General features: G+C 41.6%; 1 long non-coding RNA gene and 1 pseudogene across 2 annotated transcripts; one reads left to right on the forward strand and one right to left on the reverse strand.

Moving 5' to 3' along the window:
- LOC135092557 (uncharacterized) overlaps positions 1–14655 on the reverse strand; it is a 54212-nt pseudogene extending 39557 nt beyond the window's left edge.
- Positions 1784–8160, forward strand: LOC135092739 (uncharacterized). 2 transcript variants are annotated; one of them, XR_010263046.1, is made up of 3 exons: positions 1784–2195; positions 6388–6539; positions 7382–8160. It is a non-coding gene; the product is annotated as an uncharacterized LOC135092739 (long non-coding RNA). The 2 variants fall into 2 exon arrangements; XR_010263047.1 differs by lacking the exon at positions 1784–2195 and adding an exon at positions 2778–2990.
- Positions 14656–15000: the final 345 nt, after the last annotated feature.

The following is a 15000-nucleotide window of genomic DNA, read 5'->3' on the forward strand; positions in this document are numbered from 1 at the left end:
TTGCCTTAGAACTGTGGGACCTCCAGTACCGGGAACAAAGATGACTAATCAGTTCATGATAATAAAATTTAAACGAATAAGTTATAACATGTAATGCCTCAAGGGTTTACCATAATTTTTGGTAGAAAATATCCTACTTGTGTAGATGTTACATTCAATTGTGCATCACTGGTGTTGGACTACTGCCTTTTCATACACATTTTACCCTCATCAGTTTACATCCTAAATTTTGTTCCACCCCGCCACAAAAAAATAAACAAATAAATAAATACATAAATAAATAAATAAATAATAAATAAACAAATAAACAAATAAATAAATAAATAAATAAATAAATACAATAATAATAATAATAATAATAATAATAATAATAATAATAATAATAATAATAATAATAATAACTAATAACTAACTGGCAAAGGGAATTTTACATCCTTGTTCTCTGTGTGGGCAATGCTGTCAATCAGTCTGTGACACATATAATTACTACATATAGGCACAAAAATGGTTACTTTCATATGAACGAAGCCTTTAAACAATGCAGGGTTTTGTGGCCTGACGAACGCTCCAGTGGGCAGCGATGTCAATTAGCCTCTGACGCCGAAATCTTGCGCCCAGCCTCATATAATGGCGCATAACATCTAAAATGTTGTAAGTCATTATTTTGCAACACCCTTAATAGTTTATCACCGTTCCACATTCACAAATTATTCTTGAACATATCTGCTAATGGTCCCACGTACTCTTGAATTCTAACACTGCCTATTAATAATTTTTGGATCTAAATACTAACAAAAGAATTTCTCTCAATATACATATTATCATCAGTTCTGGCGTATTTTCTCTTAATCTACAATATTTTGTGATTGGGATTTTCCATGTGAGAGGCCCAGCAAACAGCGGGAATATGGTTGTTTTACAGTTGCCTTGTAAACCAAGGGATTGCTCCGTGCGCCTTCCTCATCTCCATCTGTCAACATCTAGTTTAACCACTTGCAGCTTGCAATTTCATTTATTTTCTTGTTCTAAGTTTTACTGACTGCAAAAGTATCTACAAAATTTTATTTACATAACCAAGAAGAAAGTAAATTTTTATATTCATGACCGTTCCTTTAGACCTTAAAAAAATATTTCATGGGATTATTATCATTATTATTTGGATGATGTTATCTTCTTTATTTATTTATTTTACTACCCCTTTCTATTTGCTATTGAAAGCCTTGCCATCCCTGACACAGGACTCACACACTCCACAGCACCTCTCCTCTGCGTCATGTCAGCTGGCGGCCGATTAGTCAACAAACCCATCACCACACCAACCTGTCAACCAATAAACATAAGAACACAAGAAAACAAGGGAAGCTGCAGGACGCCACCAGGCCTACACGTGGCAGTCCCTACAACAAACATATCTACATATTTCCATCATCCATAAATTTGTCTAATCTTCTGTTAAAGCTGCCTAATGACTCACCACTAACAACCTCATTACTGAATTCGTTCCATTCACCTACCACTCTATTTGAGAACTAATTCCTTCCTATCTCTTTCTTGAACCTAAGTTTTTTTTTTTTTTCCAGTTTGAACCCCTTATTTCTTGTTCCAGCCTGATTACTGATCCTGAGAATTTTGTTACGAGTATAATCCCTATACCACTAAAGGACTTCTATCAGGTCCCCTCTTAACCTGCGTCTCTCTAAGGAATGTATATTTAACAGCTTGTCTCGTGTTGTAAGGAATACCACTCATCCTCTGTATCCTTTGACACATTCTCCTTTGTTACGAACAGTTTCATGATGCAATCCTTTGTTCTGTTTAGTATTCCATTTTTTTCCTTCATTTATTTTATAGTAGTGTCTGAATAAGTAAAAAAAAAAAAATACGTGAAATATATGAGTCACCATTTTTTTTTTCTTTAGTTTTCCTCTTTCGAAATTCGCATGTATCCTCCATGAGGCAAAAAGACTCCTGGAAGCGCCGCAGAGACCGGACGCAAATCAAACTCTCAGTCCATTCTGTGCCACTCCTCCACCACATTCAAAACACTTTAGGTCCCTGACGATACACGAGTTTGTGTGTATTTCTTTAAGGTTCGAGTGATCGAATAAAAAGATCTACGCTGTTAAAGTGAGAAACACTCTTGAAAACCAGGCTGCTCATCTCTGGGACCTTTGAAAATTGGCGTGGCGAGACAGGTGAGCCTTTCTGAATACGAGTCTGAAAAAAAAAGAAAAAGTAGAGGCCGACACATCACCCACAGCTAAGAGAGAGAGAGAGAGAGAGAGAGAGAGAGAGAGAGAGAGAGAGAGAGAGAGAGAGAGAGAGAGAGAGAGAGAGAGAGAGAGAGAGAGAGAGAGAGAGAGAGAGAGAGAGAGAGAGAGAGAGAGAGAGAGTGCTTTTAGTCAAGATTATTATTATTATTATTTGTGTGTGTGTGTGTGTGTGTGTGTGTGTGTGTGTGTGTGTGTGTGTGTGTGTTGTTTTACTACTGATATTTTTGCTTGTTTTGTTTGTTTGCTTTTTCCGGAAGAGTCGCGAACGAGCAGACGGTGAGCAGGAAAAAAAATGGAAAAAAAAATTAAAATGTGTAAACAAAACGAGAAAAGTAAAAAAGAAAAAAACGAGTACAGAAAAAAAAACACATGACGAGATTACGTATAAACGGGTAAAAAAAAAAAAGAAAATGGGCATAACTTGTTCAGGAAAAAATAGGGCAATACGAATTACCAAAAATAATCCACACAAAAAAAAACTCATACGTAGAGGAGAGGAAATAAAACAAAGAGAGACAAAGACAAACAATACGCAAACAATAAGCAGAAAATGGAAAAAACCGAGTAACAAGAGTACAAAGAGACAGCAGCAACAGCAGCAGTAGTAGCAGCAGCAGTGGTGGTGGTGTCTCTCGTCATTCCCCGCCCTCACGCCATAGGCACAGCACAGCACACGCAGAGGTGGCGGTGATTCAGACTACAGCTCACACGTTAAAGGTATTTGTCAACACACAAGAAGGCTTACGAGAAGGCCTCACTAACACCTCAAACCACGAGGCTGCCTTAACAAAAAGTCCTCTCGCTTATCTATTTATTTATTTATTTCGATGCAGGAGAGGCACCGGCCAAGGACAACAAAACTGTAAAAAAAACAAAAGCGATAGTAAAAAATTGAAATATAAGTGTGTTGAAACCTCCCTCTTGAAGGAGTTCAAGTCATAGGAAGGTGGAAATACAGAAGCAGGCAGGGAGTTCCAGAGTTTACCAGAGAAAGGGAAGAATGATTGAGAATACTGGTTAACTCTTGCATTAGAGAGGTGGACAGAATAGGGGTGAGAGAAAGAAGAAAGTGATGTGCAATGAGGCTGCAAGGGGAAGGGAGGCATGCAGTTAGCAAGATCAGAAGAGCAGTTAGCATGAAAATAGCGGTAGAAGACAGCTAGAGATGCAACATTGCGGCGGTGAGAGAGAGGCTGAAGACAGTCAGTTAGAGGAGAGGAGTTGATGAGACGAAAAAATTTTGATTCCACCCTGTCTAAAAGAGCGGTATGAGTGGAACGCCCCCCAGACATGTGAAGCATACTCCATACATGGACGGATAAGGCCCTTGTACAGAGTTAGCAACTGGAAGGGAGAGAAAAACTGGCAGAGACGTCTCAGAACACCTAACTTCATAGAAGCTGTTTTAGCTAGAGATGAGATGTGAAGTTTCTAGTTCAGATTATAAGTAAAGGACAGACCGGAGATTTTCAGTGTAGAAGAGGGGGACAGTTGAGTGTCATTGAAGAAGAGGGGATAGTTGTCTGGAAGGTTGTGTCGAGTTGATAGATGAAAGAATTGAGTTTTTGAGTCATTGAACAATACCAAGTTTGCTCTGCCCCAATCAGAAATTTTAGAAAGATCAGAAGTCAGGCGTTCTGTGGCTTCCCTGCGTGAACTGTTTACTTCCTGAAGGACTGAACGTCTATGAAAGACGTGGAAAAGTGCAGGGTGGTATCATCAGCGTAGGAGTGGATAGGACAAGAAGTTTGGCTTAGAAGATCATTGATGAATAATAGAAAGAGAGTGGGTGACAGGACAGAACCCTGAGGAACACCACTGTTAATAGGTTTAGAAGAACAGTGACCGTCTACCACAGCAGCAATAGAACGGCCAGAAAAGAAACATGAGATGAAGTTACAAAGAGAAGGATAGAAGCTGTAGGAGGATAGTTTGGAAATCAAAGCTTTGTGCCAGACTCTGTCAAAAGCTTTTGATATGTCTAAGGCAACAGCAAAAAGAAGGAAGAGGATGACCAAGACTCAGTAAGGAAAGCTAGATCACCAGTAGAGTGGCCTTGACAGAACCCATACTGGCAATCAGAGAGGTTGTGAAGTGATAGATGTTTAAGAATCTTCCTGTTGAGGATAGATTCAAAAACTTTAGTTAGGCAGGAAATTAAAGCAATAGGACGATAGTTTGAGGGATTAGAACGGTCACCCTTTTTAGGAACAGGCTGAATGTAGGCAAACTTCCAGCAAGAAGGAAAGGTAGATGTTGACAAACAGAGTTGGAAAAGATTAACTAGGCAAGGTGCAAGCACGGAGGCACAGTTTCAGAGAAAAAAAGGAGGGATCCCATCAGGTCCATAAGCCTTCCGAGGGTTTAGGCCAGCGAGGGCATGGAAAACATCACTGCGAAGGATCTTAATGGATAGCATGAAGTAGTCAGAGGTGGAGGAGAAGGAGGAACAAGCCCTGAATTATCCAAGGTAAAGTTTTTAGCAAAGGTATGAGAGAAGTTCAGCTTTATAAATGGGCGAGATAGCAGAGGTGCCGTCACGCTGAAATAAAGGAGGGAAAGATGAAGAAGCAAAGTTATTGGAATTTATTTTATTTTCTATTTTTTATCTATTTTTTATTATTCATTCATTTATTTATTTATTTATTTATTTTATTATTTATTTACTTTTTATTTATCTAATTATTTATTTATTATTTATTTATTTATTTTTTTTTTTTGGCTAGATGCCAGAACTCACGAGGGGAGTTAGATCTTGAAAGATTTTGGCACTTTCTGTTAATGAAGGAGTTTTTGGCTACTTGGAGAACAGACTTGGCATGGTTCCAGCCAGAAATATAAGGTGCATGAGATTCTGGTGATGGAAGGCTTAAGTACCTTTTGTGGGCCACCTCTCTATCATGTATAGCACGAGAACAAGTTGCGTTAAACCAAGGTTTAGAAGGTTTAGGACGAGAAAAAGAGTGAGGAATGTACGCCTCCATGCCAGACACTATCACCTCTGTTATGCGCTCAGCACACAAAGACGGGTCTCTGACACGGAAGCAGTAGTCATTCCAAGGAAAATCAGCAAAATACCTCCTCAGGTCCCCCCAACTAGCAGAGGCAAAACGCCAGAGGCACCTCCGGTTAGGGGGATCCTGAGGAGGGACTGGAGCGATAGGACAAGACACAGAAACAGATATGAGAGTGTGATCGGAGGAGCCCAACGGAGAAGAGAGGGTAACAGCATAAGCAGAAGGATTAGAGATTAAGAAAAGATCAAGAATGTTTAGCGTATCTCCAAGATGGTCAGGAATACGAGTAGGGTGTTGCACCAGTTGCTCTAGGTCGTGGAGGATAGCAAAGTTGAAGGCTAGTTCACCAGGATGGTCAGTGAAGGGAGAGGAAAGCCAAAGCTGGTGGTGAACATTGAAGTCTCCAAGAATGGAGATCTCTGCAAAAGGGAAGAGGGTCAGAATGTGCTCCACTTTGGAAGTTAAGTAGTCAAAGAATTCTTTATAGTCAGAGGAGTTAGGAGAGAGGTATACAGCACAGATAAATTTAGTTTGAGAGTGACTCTGTAGTCGTAGCCAGATGGTGGAAAACTCGGAAGATTCAAGAGCGTGGGCACGAGAGCAGGTTAAGTCATTGCGCACATAAACGCAGCATCCAGCTTTGGACTGAAATTGAGGATAGAGAAAGTAGGAGGGAACAGAAAAGGGGCTACTGTCAGTTGCCTCAGACACCTGAGTTTCAGTGAGGAAAAGAAGATGAGGTTTAGAAGAGGAGAGGTGGTGTTCTACAGATTGAAAATTAGAACTTAGTCCGCGAATGTTGCAGAAGTTAATGAAGAAAAGTTTTTTTTTGCTTTCTTTTTTTTCACTTGCAGTACATAAGTGTTTCCCTTTCTCTCTCTCTCTCTCTCTCTCTCTCTCTCTCTCTCTCTCTCTCTCTCTCTCTCTCTCTCTCTCTCCCTCAGAAAAGTACAACCGTTCACAGTGTGCAGACTACAGTCGCCGGGAGAGCGCCGCGCCCAGCTGCTTCTTTCCCCTTGATTTTTTTTTTTTTTTTTCTAATGGCAACTATGCATCAAATTACTTTTATACTGGAATTTTCTGCCGTGCTCTTACAGATTAGCCGTCTGAGCGGTAATACCCACGATGCCTTTCATGGAACGCTTCAGGAAGGAGCCATGGAGGAATAAGCTGTTCACGTGGAGGCGGGCGCTGGTGATGTTACTCCTCATGGGCTTCATTCTCTTCGTCAGCGGCGCCGCGATGCGCCGTGAGTGTCTGTGTGTAGTACTGCTCAGGACTGGTTCAACCCTTTCACTGCTTCATAATTTTTCTTTTAATCATCAACAAGCTTTTGGGTGCTTATTTATTTATTTTTTTTTATCAAACTCGCTTAAATAATTATTTAGTTTAAAAATAAATAAACAAATAAAGTAAATAAATAAATACATGCATAAAAGACCAACCTCTTGTTCCCCCCTTGTCTGTGTCTCCCCTGCCTCCACGCACACCAGTCTTGCCTCACACTGCTTCACTCACTCACTCTCGCACTCACAGGATTTCCGATTTTTTTTTTTTTTTTTTTCCTGCACGTTGTTGTTCTTTGCTATCACTAATTCTGTCCGTCACATGAATCATGTTTGTTGGGGCAGCACCTCACCGCATCTCCATTGCTGAGTCAATGAGCATCAAAAATCAACACCACCAACTGTCCACATTCCTCACCAATTATTCACATGCCTAAAATAAAACTGAAAAAAAAAAAATACACGCCAAAGAAAATAAATGAATAGAATAAATAAACGCTGTGTCGTTGATGTGGTGACGCTGGTGCAATGTTCTTAACCTGGCGTGCGCTGGTAATTATAGTCTGTCACTACAACCATAAACACACACACTTAAAAACCCGCGTCACTTAACTAGGGACATTTCCAAGTATCGGAGGTGCGGGCCAGAGGTGTTACACAATAATGCTTGGGCCTGCTTACCCTTTCCTTAGCGAGGAAAGTTAAGTAGCGCCTAGATTTACATATCTTAAACACAGGGCCGTGCCAACCACCGCCTTCCCCTAGCCAGCATGACCACTAACCCCGCCCACCCTTTCCCTTGCAGTGCCGTGCATACACATCCACCAGAATATGAGTGACTCGTCATCCACAACGCTGGCGTGCGTGACAGGATTACATGAGAATAGCAGCGTTTTCCTCAAACACCCGCCTCCCCCTGGCAAGCGGTGCATTCCCTTAGGTGGCGTCACGGAGGAGGGAAAGGAATTCATTCTCGCCTTCATTGTAGAAATGTTGTAAACATTAGTAACAGAGGAGAATAAGTAAAAAGAGACGAGGACCTTCTTTGTCTCACCCCTATTCTGTCCACCTCTCTAATGCAAGAGTTAACCAGTATTCTCAATCATTCATCCCTTTCTCTGGTAAACTCTGGAATTCCCTGCCTGCTTCTGTATTTCCACCTTCGTATGACTTGAATTTCTTCAAGAGGGAGGTTTCAACACACTTATCCTTCAATTTTTAACTACCCCTTTGGACCCTTTAATGGGACTGGCATCTTAGTGAGCTTTTTTTTTACTGAATTTTTATTACCCTTGGCCAGTGTCCCACTTACATAGAAAAAAAAAAATGTAATATGCGTAATCTGATGCAATCTAATGTAATCATCAAACTAATATGATTCTATGATTCCACGCCTTGTCAAAGAGTAAAGGAACAACAACACACCTTTCTTTCCTTTCATTCCCTCCTTCACACACCACCGCTGATCCCCCGTGTGTGTGTGTGTGTGTGTGTGTGTGTGTGTGTGTGTGTGTGTGTGTGTGTGTGTGTGTGTGTGTGTGTGTGTGTGTGTGTGTGTGTGTGTGTGTTTCAAACAATAAATGAGGATATATATATATATATATATATATATATATATATATATATATATATATATATATATATATATATATATTACTTTGTTCTTTGAGAGAGAGAGAGAGAGAGAGAGAGAGAGAGAGAGAGAGAGAGAGAGAGAGAGAGAGAGAGAGAGTGGGGTGAAATCACTACGATAGCTTCAGATCCTGCCTTTTAACTCTCTCTCTCTCTCTCTCTCTCTCTCTCTCTCTCTCTCTCTCTCTCTCTCTCTCTCTCTCTCTCTCTCTCTCTCTCTCCGCCTTGATTACCAACGCCAACCCACACCTTACACACACACACACACACACACACACGGGAAGGGGAGGAGGGGCGCCTACACCCTATACATGTGGGTGTGACTGAGGGCGTTTCAACCAAGGTTTCGGGAAGAGGAGGAGGAAGAGGAGGAGGAGGAGGAGGAGGAGGAGGAGGAGGAGGAGGAGGAGGAGGAGGAGGAGGAAGGGTTTGAAAAAAGGCAATTATAATAAAAATATGGCGCGTGCTTATCATTTTGACACACACACACACACACACACACACACACACACACACACACACACACACACACACACACACACACACACACACACACACACACACACACACACACACACACACACACACACACACACACACACACACACACACACACACACACACACACACACACACACAAGGTCTCTGCGACTTCTCCGTGTGAACATTGTGTACATGTACGTGTGTGTGTGTGTGTGTGTGTGTGTGACTCTCTCTCTCTCTCTCTCTCTCTCTCTCTCTCTCTCTCTCTCTCTCTCTCTCTCTCTCTCTCTCTCTCTCATCAGCAAGAAAAAAAGTGAGGCAAAACAATAACAATAGCAATAATAATAATAATAATAATAATAATAATAATAATAATAATAATAATAATAATAATAATAATAGAAAGAAGAAGAAGAAGAAGAAGATGAAGAAGAATTAGGCAAACAAAAGCAAATAATCAAACAAACCTAACCATACTGTTACGAGCCACCCCATTCCTCCCTCCCTCTCTCCTTTCATCCTCCTCCTCCTCCTCCTCCTCCTCCTCCTCCTCCTCCTCCTCCTCCTCCTCCTCCTCCTCCTCCTCCTCCTCCCTTCCTTCAAACTGTCTGAGAGGGAGGAGGAGGAGGAGGAGGAGGTAATCTGGCTCTCTTCTCAGATGAGGAGGAGGGGAGAGCAGAGCCACAACCTCAGAGAGAGAGAGAGAGAGAGAGAGAGAGAGAGAGAGAGAGAGAGAGAGAGAGAGAGAGAGAGAGAGAGAGAGAGAGAGAGAGAAGTGTGTGTGTGTGTGTGTGTGTGTGTGTGTGTGTGTGTGTGTGTGTGTGTGTGTGTGTGTGTGTGTGTGTGTGTGTGTGTGTGTGTGTGAAGTTTACATCATATACTATGTAATTATATTCTCTATGACAAATTCTCTCTCTCTCTCTCTCTCTCTCTCTCTCTCTCTCTCTCTCTCTCTCTCTCTCTCTCTCTCTCTCTCTCTCTCGTCCTTGCAATGTGTCTCCCAGTAAGCGGAAACAAGTGATTTTCCTACCTCTACACACACACACACACACACACACACACACACACACACACACACACACACACACAAGGTAACCAAAAAAAATCCGCTAGTAATATCTCTCTCTCTCTCTCTCTCTCTCTCTCTCTCTCTCTCTCTCTCTCTCTCTCTCTCTCTCTCTCTCTCTCTCTCTCTCTCTCTCTCTCTCTCTCTCTCTCTCTCATTATTATTATACCTCCTCCTCCTCCTCCTCATTCATCTTTTCAATTTACCTTCCTCCTCCTCCTCCTCTTCCCGTGGGAGGATTTGGAAGGATATCCTCTCTCCACGGTCCTCTCCCTCTTCCTCCTCTCCTTTTCCTCCCTCCTGACTCTCTCCTCTCCCTCTCCCCCTTTACACTCTCCCACTCTCCCTTCCTTCCTTATTTTCTCGCAGGATGTGTGGAGGAGGAGAAGGAGGAGGAGGAGGAGGAGGAGGAGGAGGAGGAGGAGGAGGAGGAGGAGGAGGAGGAGGAGGAGTGAAAATTATGATTTTTTTTTTTAGAAAGAGAGAGAGAGAGAGAGAGAGAGAGAGAGAGAGAGAGAGAGAGAGAGAGAGAGAGAGAGAGAGAGAGAGAGAGCACATTACTAATAAAAGTGGCCAGCTTGACCACACCAATGTCACACCGCAGTCATTTCCGATCTCTCTCTCTCTCTCTCTCTCTCTCTCTCTCTCTCTCTCTCTCTCTCTCTCTCTCTCTCTCTCTCTCTCTCTCTCTCTCTCTCTCTCTCTCTCTCTTCCTAGAATGGTTAGGAAACAGACTCTTCCGCCTACCTTCCCACACACACACACACACACACACACACACACACACACACAGTACTAGTATTTTCCGCATTTACAACGGCACACATTATGAAAGTGAACGAAATAACAGACAAAAACAAGAATCACCCATAACAACACATCACAACAACAAGTAACAATAAAACACACCAAGACACTTTCAAATACACAAGTTATACACACGAAAGAGGAACACACGTCACAATACTACAAGGTATCATCACCCCAGTCCATCCAGACACCGCTCACTATGCCAAAACACACACACACACACACACACACACACACACACACGCTAACACTCACTGAAATACGCAAGTTAAACACAGGAAAGGAGAATAATAGTGATAATACAAGTCTTCGCCATCCCAGTCAATCCATGCTCCCACACACCACACCAAAAAATGTAAATAAACAAAGAAACAAACAAATAAATAAACAACACACTGAAATCCATTAAACACGAAAAAACACCCCCAACAAAAAAAATATATATATAAAACAACATCCTGCGGTTTTTTTTTTTTTTTTATCTAAATCTTACACATAAAAATTTAGCTTCATATCACATTGACAAATAAGGTGTATATATGTACAGACAGCTTCCTATTTGATGAAGCAACTTTCCTACTTATATTTCTAACCAAAGCAACATCTGTCATCTGTTTTTCCAAGGCACCTGTCATTGGCTACTGCTGCCTTGACGTGAATCTGGGGCCTGCCTTCTCCCTCTCCCATCCCCCGTGCTTCTCATACCTCCTTCATACATACATAACGCAAGAGTTAACCAGTACTTTCAATCATTCATCCCTTTCTCTGGTAAACTCTGGAACTCCCTGCCTGCTTCTGTATTTCCACCTTCCTATGACTTGAATTCCTTCAAGAGGGAGGTTTCAAGACACTTGTTCATCAATTTTTGACCACTGCTTTGACCCTTTTATGGGACTGCCATTTCAGTGTGCATTTTTGGTTATTATTAATTTTTGTTGCCCTTGGCCAGTGTCCTTCCTACATAAAAGAAAAAAAAATACATACATACAGTGAGAGAGAGAGAGAGAGAGAGAGAGAGAGAGAGAGAGAGAGAGAGAGAGAGAGAGAGAGAGAGAGAGAGAGAGAGAGAGAGAGAGAGAGAGTAGGGGGTTTCGATGAAGGAGATAGGGAGGGAGCATGAGAAATGTATAAAGTATAGGAGTCAGTGTGGATGGGGAGGCAGGCATGGAGTGGGTTACAAAGAGGTGTGTGTGGCTTAACTGACACGTTACGACTTCTGGCCAATGATATTTACCTATTAAAATCCCTTGAGTTGACATGTGGCTTTAGGTAAAAATAACGGTAGGAAAGCAGCTTCATGAAGTAGTGAGCCGCGTGTACATAGACATAAAAAATGTAAAAGCAGTCAAGCCTGAGCCGTTCATTTCCTGTACAGCACAAGTTAACACAGGCTTTGTCCAGCCAGACCAGCCCGCATCAACATGACAAACAAGTGTCTGTCCTTCAGGTAACCTTGTTTCACTCTACATTACTTTTTAATTATTTATTTAAATTCATTTATATATAAGGAATAAGAAAATAATTAAACCCCCCAATACAACTAGAAAATCACCCCCAAAAAATAAATAAATAAATAAAACCCCAAAAGCCCAGTGGGTTCGACTTTTTGCAACCCCGAGAAGGAAGAAACATTATAATGCAACACGTCTTCACCATTCCAGCCAATCCGTACACCCATACACCACACTAAGCGTATAATTAAACACATAAACAAACAAACAACTAAATAAACAACACACTGAAACACACATGCTAAACACACCAGAGAAGAAAAATGATAATTCAAGTTTCTACAATATCACCCATACACCATGCAAAATAAACACACACACACACACACACACACACACACACACTGAAATATGTAGCCAAACACACGAAAGAAGAATAGAAATTACAATACAACAAACTTTCATCACCCCAGCCTAGCCACCCACTCGCCCACCCACCCTACCACCACCTCCTCCTCCTGCTGGGGATACCAAACGGGTTCCCCACACTCCTCCCCGCGCTGCCTAGTAAGAGTAAATGCCACGGATTCCTGGATGCCTCTCTGCCTCCTCACCTTCCAGGAAAACAAAAACGTGTCCCGCTCTTGTGAAATGATATGGTGATGGGCCCCTCCTGCCTGGCTGCCAGAGTACTGGTGCTGGTGCTGGTGGTGGTGGTGGTGGTGGTGGTGGTGCTACTGCTGCTATTCTTATTGTTATTGTTATTATTATTACTGCTATTATTATTATTACTATTATTATTATCATTATTATTATTACTGTTGCTGCTACTACCACCACCACCACCACCACTACTTCTACTACTACTGCTGCTGCTGCTGCTACTACTACTACTACTACTACTACTAATAGTAATAATAATAATAATAATAATGATAATAATAATAATAATAATAATGTAAAACAATAATAATAATAATAATAATAATAATAATAATAATAATAATAATAATAATAATAATAAACTTACGTAGTATTGGACAGATAGGAGAGAGAGAGAGAGAGAGAGAGAGAGAGAGAGAGAGAGAGAGAGAGAGAGAGAGAGAGAGAGAGAGAGAGAGAGAGGGGGAGGCGGGGGGAGAAAGGAAATTTGACCATTCTACTTGCCTATTGATGTACAGAAGCCCAGGTATGTTAATCTCTCTCTCTCTCTCTCTCTCTCTCTCTCTCTCTCTCTCTCTCTCTCTCTCTCTCTCTCTCCCCCACAACTCGACCTCATCCTTGACTGCCATTTAATTACAAGGTTTGCAAGGAACAGCGTAGTGTCCAACATTTGTACGATCATTATCATCACCAGGTTAGTAGTAGTAGTAGTAGTAGTAGTAGTAGTAGTAGTAGTAGTAGTAGTAGAGGTAGTAGTAGTAGTAGAGGTAGTAGTAGTAGTAAGGAGAGGAAGAGGACGAGGAAGAGGAAGAGGTAGAGGAGGAGGAGGAGGAGGAGAAGATGAAGAAGAAGAAGAAGAAGAAGAAGAAGAAGAAGAAGAAGAAGAAGAATGTTGGTGAAAGGAAAATGAAAGGGACAGTGGTTTACCCCGGAGAGAGAGAGAGAGAGAGAGAGAGAGAGAGAGAGAGAGAGAGAGAGAGAGAGAGAGAGAGAGAGAGAACAACATACATAAGATTTCCTACACAACACAAACAAAACAAACAAATAAATAAAACACGGGATTTCACAACCAATCAATGACATTCTGAGGTTAAGCAGAGGACCAATCAGCAACGACCTCCTCAGCTAGTAATCCAGGCTGACCAATGGGGGAGCAAATTGGTGTGACGTCATAAATTCCTCGCATTTGACACCAAGATTTCAAAATTTCACTTGCGCAAGGGAAAAAATGTTCCCTCTCTCTCTCTCTCTCTCTCTCTCTCTCTCTCTCTCTCTCTCTCTCTCTCTCTCTCTCTGTGTGTGTGTGTGTGTGTCTGTCTGTCTGTGTGTGTGTGTGTGTGTGTGTGTGTGTGTGTGTGTGTGTGTGTGTGTGTGTGTGTGTGTAGTACTAGTAATAGTAGTAGTAGTAGTAGTAATGTGTACTACAAAAACAGTTTAGTAGCAATAACTCTATTAGAGGTAATAATAGTAATGGTCGTAGTAGTAGTAGTAGTAGTAGTAGTGGTAGTAGTAGTAGTAGTAGTAGTAGTAGTAGTAGTAGTAGTAGTAGTAGTAGTAGCAGCAGTAGTAGTAATAGTAGTAGCAATATGTGATACGAGAATAGTTTAGTAGCAATAACTCTACTAGAGGTAATAGTAGTAGTAGTAGTAGTAGTAGTAGTAGTAGTAGTAGTAGTAGTAGTAGTAAATCTTCTTTTGTTAATATACCATAAATACACTTCACAATTCCTTCACTAACTTCACCACATCAACAACCACAACAACAACAACCTCAACATACCGGGGACAGGAATAGCTGCTTTCCTTACCAAACAGTACTGGTAGTAGCAGGAGGACAGTGCCGGACGTCACCTCACATCCCGGAGCGCACTGACACACCCCACCCAGCGGCGGTCAGGTCACCGGTAAGGGAGTGAGAGGTGGAAAAGGTCACGGAACACCGCCACAAGAGCCAACACACCCACCTATAATCACCGCCACGTGACAACTGAGGTGTTTTCCATACTACTACCGCGTGGTTCGGAAGTGTTGTTGTACTGTATGCACTAACCACAAATGCATTCCCCTTTACTAACCACTTCTAACTTCACTATTTATGCATATCAACTGCTATCACAAACATATACTTATTATATGGTAGGACACACAATGTTATGGTTAGTTATATATTAATTCAGCTTGACGGCCTTGAGAAGCATCGTACGTCTGGAAAATACTGAGCCACCTTGACCAAAACATCGTATTTTAACAATAAACTAACCACTCGCATCTCCAACAGAGAGACTGAAACTTAATCCACTAACTACATCTCTCTCCTCAT

This window comes from Scylla paramamosain, chromosome 40 (genome assembly GCF_035594125.1).
Source record: "Scylla paramamosain isolate STU-SP2022 chromosome 40, ASM3559412v1, whole genome shotgun sequence".
Taxonomy (NCBI): Eukaryota; Metazoa; Arthropoda; class Malacostraca; order Decapoda; family Portunidae; genus Scylla; species Scylla paramamosain.